This window comes from Saccoglossus kowalevskii, chromosome 1 (genome assembly GCF_978046115.1).
Source record: "Saccoglossus kowalevskii chromosome 1, keSacKowa6.1, whole genome shotgun sequence".
Taxonomy (NCBI): domain Eukaryota; kingdom Metazoa; phylum Hemichordata; class Enteropneusta; family Harrimaniidae; genus Saccoglossus; species Saccoglossus kowalevskii.
The window spans coordinates 32,147,326-32,153,325 of NC_140641.1; positions in this window are offsets into that span (position 1 = coordinate 32,147,326).

The window sequence follows — 6,000 nt, forward strand, 5'->3', positions numbered from 1 at the left end:
AATGAATGCTCAAAAACCATATGTGCCATTTTATTTAGAACTAACGTCACGAGATCAGAATAACTACATATAAACATGCTTATTTCATAATAACCATTGTCTTTCAATCGTGCATTACTTATGATATGTGCGTATATTTTCATTTGATCTTTGTTTACAAGTTCCAGTTATTCCGTGGTAAATCGCCTGTCGTTTACAAGGGGGAGGGAGTAACGCTGGCGAGTTAGGATTAGTGAGAGTAAAGAACTATTTTCACCATTATATAGTCAGTGTTGTCAAATGTTGTGTTTTTATGAATAATACAATGTAGAATAATACTTTTGTTCATTTACATACTTGACTGTGTGAACTAATATAACGATTTCTACTCACATATGGCTTATTGTTTATTTTCATAGTCATACACGTTGTATATCTAAATTGGATTAATTAGTAAATAAATAAAAAATAGAACAAAATATTCAAATGAATAATTAATTTAAATTATGTACTAGGATAAACCGAACTAGAAAATTGTTTTCTAGCTAGTCTAGCCTAGTCTGGTCCAGGGAATATTGGTTGAATGATGTTTAGAAACACATAGGGTAGTACTATGTTGATGAACAATTCCTTATAAATGACCGAACTGCAAATTACAAATAAGAAAATACGTGAACGGTAACAACAACGTTATTGCGCAGGCGCAATTGTATTTTAAATGTATTTTAAATTGTAAAAAAATGTATTTTCTCTTTACCTCAATACTATAGGTAATATGAAATTGAATGGACGAATTGTGAAGGGAGATTAATGTGCTATGAGCAGAACATGGCGACAACAAATGAAGCTTCTTTATTCGCCTCGACAATTTTATCTTCGTGAATTGTTATACAACCCACCATACTCAACCTTTTCTGTCTGTCTCTAAAATAATAACGTAATTTGTTTTGTACTTATCAATAATAAGATTGTTCATTATCCTCTTACAAGTGGATACTTCATTAAGATTAACAATGGTTTTCGTTATTTGAATACGGACATTGATAATAATGTGTGTGTTAAAAAACCGTTGGAGTAAACAAATTCGGTCCTGTTGTGTAAATACTTTTTATTCAGTTTAATGGAGAACCCCTAACCCATAATGTGCAAGTTGAGCCAGCAAAATATTGTAATCAATAGTGAATAGTGGTCCAATATTTCCTACCGCCTTGTATGTAAATGACATAATTAATATTCACGTATGAATATTTTATTATTTAATTACAAGTCAAGAATATATTATACATTTCAATTTTTCGAAGGTGCACATCTCACAGTCACTAATTTAAAATAAGGTATATTCTCAAAATGATTCTGTTTGCACTTGAAGTTCGATGATAAAGATCTATTAATTCCTGCATTGAGACAGATTCGCAAAAATGGCAAGTAGCTATTTCAAAAATGTTTAAAGTATGTATTTCATTTTCACTCATTAATTACATATTATATATATATTGTTTGCTTCAATAGTACAGTTGAATTTTTACCAACCGTGAAAATAACTATACTCTGATTCGAATATAGTATAAAATGTTCCAGGGACTCAACCATAATCCCAAAGGGTAGACGGTTAAATATATACAGGCTTGTTGGCACTCAGACCCCTAAATTTTCAGTTTGGTTTGTATTTCAACTGTGCTGCCTACATTTTGTTAAACATTCGGAGCTATGCCACAAGTGAATTAATAGAAAGAGTAAAACACATGAGTTTTTTTGTTTTAAAATGGGTAATTATCTGTATTTCGGTGTTTTTTGTAACCTCCTAATAATGATGCAAACAGTGTTAATAACAGACGTGAGTAGGGTTACATTTGCAGACGCTAGACACCAGCATAGTACAAAGAGATGGGTTTGGCTTGCCTTGGAGTTTTGTAAATGAGGGTGATTGGGCTACTCGGCATTGCTGAAATCGACTCAGGTTTTGTCAAGGGTCACGAAGAATTGTACTGTCTCAGAGAAGACCCGGACAGCACCACTGTGAAATCATTTATTTTATTAATATTTTGTGACTTTGTTTATTTTTGGCTAAACCAATTGGTTGTTGTTCATTTGTGTTATGGCACACTCAAATTGAACTGCGCAAGAATGAATTAAAAAAATAATGTCACGGACAGATTTACTAACTAATGTCTATCACCCCAACTTTATGTCTGCATCGATAAATTATTAACGTAGGCATTGCATCTCACAATTGTTACGCCTAATATTGCGTCTGGAATATTACAAAGTTAGTGTTCAGGACAGTCTTCGAGCTCAGCTCCTGTTCAACAATTCCAACAATATATCGGTTTCCAGATTTGCGCGGTTACGTTCACTAAACTAATAAACTATAATATGATTACGTAAATAATATACCGAAATGAATGTTTATAAATATAATAGTAAATCTATCAAAAATAACAAATGCATTGTTAATTCATTGCCATGTTCCATCGTAGCGGGCCTTAGCTCGAACTAACCGTTAGATCAGTCGTAGTGGGCCTTAGCTCGAACTAACCGTTAGATCAGTCGTAGTGAGGCTTAGCTCGAACTAACCGTTATATCAGTCGTAGTGGGCCTTAGCTCGAACTAACAGTTACATCAGTCGCAGTGGGCCTTAGCTCGAACTAACCGTTAGATCAGTCGTAGCGGGCCTTAGCTCGAACTAACAGTTAGATCAGTCAAAGTGGGCCTTAGCTCGAACTAACTGTTAGATCAGTCGTAGTGGGCCTTAGCTCGAACTAACCGTTAGATCAGTCGTAGTGAGGCTTAGCTCGAACTAACCGTTAAATCAGTCGTAGTGGGCCTTAGCTCGAACTAACCGTTAGATCAGTCGCAGTGGGGCTTAGCTCGAACTAACCGTTAGATCAGTCGTAGTGGGCCTTAGCTCGAACTAACCGTTAGATCAGTCGTAGCAGGCCTTAGCTCGAACTAACCGTTAGATCAGTCATAGTGGGCCTTAGCTCGAACTAACCGTTAGATCAGTTGTAGCGGGCCTTAGCTCGAACTAACCGTTAGATCAGTCGTAGTGAGGCTTAGCTCGAACTAACCGTTAAATCAGTCGTAGTGGGCCTTAGCACGAACTAACCGTTAGATCAGTTGCAGTGGGGCTTAGCTCGAACTAACCGTTAGATCAGTCGTAGTGGGCCTTAGCTCGAACTAACCGTTAGATCAGTCGTAGTGAGGCTTAGCTCGAACTAACCGTTAAATCAGTCGTAGTGGGCCTTAGCTCGAACTAACAGTTAGATCAGTCGCAGTGGGCCTTACCTCGAACTAACTGTTAGATCAGTCGTAGCGGGCCTTAGCTCGAACTAACAGTTAGATCAGTCGCAGTGGGCCTTAGCTCGAACTAACCGTTAAATCAGTCGTAGCGGGCCTTAGCTCGAACTAACAGTTAGATCATTCGCAGTGGGCCTTAGCTCGAACTAACCGTTAAATCAGTCGTAGTGGGCCTTAGCTCGAACTAACCGTTAGATCAGTCGTAGCGGGCCTTAGCTCGAACTAACCGTTAGATCAGTCGCAGTGGGGCTTAGCTCGAACTAACCGTTAGATCAGTCGTAGTGGGCCTTAGCTCGAACTAACCGTTAGATCAGTCGTAGTGAGGCTTAGCTCGAACTAACCGTTAAATCAGTCGTAGTGGGCCTTAGCTCGAACTAACCGTTAGATCAGTCACAGTGGGGCTTAGCTCGAACTAACCGTTAGATCAGTCGTAGTGGGCCTTAGCTCGAACTAACCGTTAGATCAGTCGTAGCAGACCTTAGCTCGAACTAACCGTTAGATCAGTCGTAGTGGGCCTTAGCTCGAACTAACCGTTAGATCAGTCGTAGCGGGCCTTAGCTCGAACTAACCGTTAGATCAGTCGTAGTGAGGCTTAGCTCGAACTAACCGTTAAATCAGTCGTAGTGGGCCTTAGCTCGAACTAACCATTGGATCAGTTGCAGTGGGGCTTAGCTCGAACTAACCGTTAGATCAGTCGTAGTGGGCCTTAGCTCGAACTAACCGTTAGATCAGTCGTAGTGGGCATTAGCTCGATTTAACAGTTAAATCAGTCGTAGTGGGCCTTAGCTCGAACTAACCGCTAAATCAGTCGTAGTGGGCCTTAGCTCGAACTAACCGTTAGATCAGTCGTAGCGGGCCTTAGCTCGAACTAACTGTTAGATCAGTCGTAGTGGGCCTTAGCTCGAACTAACCGTTAGATCAGTCGCAGTGGGGCTTAGCTCGAACTAACCGTTAGATCAGTCGTAGTGGGCCTTAGCTCGAACTAACCGTTAGATCAGTCGTAGTGAGGCTTAGCTCGAACTAACCGTTAAATCAGTCGTAGTGGGCCTTAGCTCGAACTAACAGTTAGATCAGTCGTAGCAGACCTTAGCTCGAACTAACCGTTAGATCAGTCGTAGTGGGCCTTAGCTCGAACTAACCGTTAGATCAGTCGTAGCGGGCCTTAGCTCGAACTAACCGTTAGATCAGTCGTAGTGAGGCTTAGCTCGAACTAACCGTTAAATCAGTCATAGTGGGCCTTAGCTCGAACTAACCGTTGGATCAGTTGCAGTGGGGCTTAGCTCGAACTAACCGTTAGATCAGTCGTAGTGGGCCTTAGCTCGAACTAACCGTTAGATCAGTCGTAGTGGGCATTAGCTCGATTTAACAGTTAAATCAGTCGTAGTGGGCCTTAGCTCGAACTAACCGTTAAATCAGTCGTAGTGGGCCTTAGCTCGAACTAACCGTTAGATCAGTCGTAGCGGGCCTTAGCTCGAACTAACTGTTAGATCAGTCGTAGTGGGCCTTAGCTCGAACTAACCGTTAGATCAGTCGCAGTGGGGCTTAGCTCGAACTAACCGTTAGATCAGTTGTAGTGGGCCTTAGCTCGAACTAACCGTTAGATCAGTCGTAGTGAGGCTTAGCTCGAACTAACCGTTAAATCAGTCGTAGTGGGCCTTAGCACGAACTAACTGTTAGATCAGTCGCAGTGGGGCTTAGCTCGAACTAACCGTTAGATCAGTCATAGTGGGCCTTAGCTCGAACTAACCGTTAGATCAGTCGTAGCGGGCCTTAGTTCGAACTAACCGTTAGATCAGTCGTAGTGAGGCTTAGCTCGAACTAACCGTTAAATCAGTCGTAGTGGGCCTTAGCTTGAACTAACCGTTAGATCAGTTGCAGTGGGGCTTAGCTCGAACTAACGGTTAGATCAGTCGTAGTGGGCCTTAGCTCGAATTAACCGTTAGATCAGTCGTAGTGAGGCTTAGCTCGAACTAACCGTTAAATCAGTCGTAGTGGGCCTTAGCCCGAACTAACAGTTAGATCAGTCGCAGTGGGCCTTAGCTCGAACTAACCGTTAGATCAGTCGTAGCGGGCCTTAGCTCGAACTAAAAGTTAGATCAGTCGCAGTGGGCCTTAGCTCGAACTAACTGTTAAATCAGTCGTAGCGGGCCTTAGCTCGAACTAACAGTTAGATCAGTCGCAGTGGGCCTTAGCTTGAACTAACCGTTAGATCAGTCATAGTGAGCCTTAGCTCGAACTAACCGTTAGATCAGTCGTAGTGAGGCTTAGCTCGAACTAACCGTTAAATCAGTCGTAGCGGGCCTTAGCTCGAACTAACCGTTATATCAGTCGTAGTGGGCCTTAGCTCGAACTAACCGTTAAATCAGTCGTAGTGGGCCTTAGCTCGAACTAACCGTTAAATCAGTCGTAGTGGGCCTTAGCTCGAACTAACCGTTAGATCAGTCGTAGCGGGCCTTAGCTCAAACTAACCGTTAGATCAGTCGTAGTGGGACTTAGCTCGAACTAACCGTAAGATCAGTCGCAGTGGGGCTTAGCTCGAACTAACCGTTAGATCAGTCGTAGTGGGCCTTACCTCGAACTAACCGTTAGATCGGTCGTAGTGAGGCTTAGCTCGAACTAACCGTTAAATCAGTCGTAGTGGGCCTTAGCTCGAACTAACCGTTAGATCAGTCGCAGTGGGGCTTAGCTCGAACTAACCGTTAGATCAGTCATAGCAGACCTTAG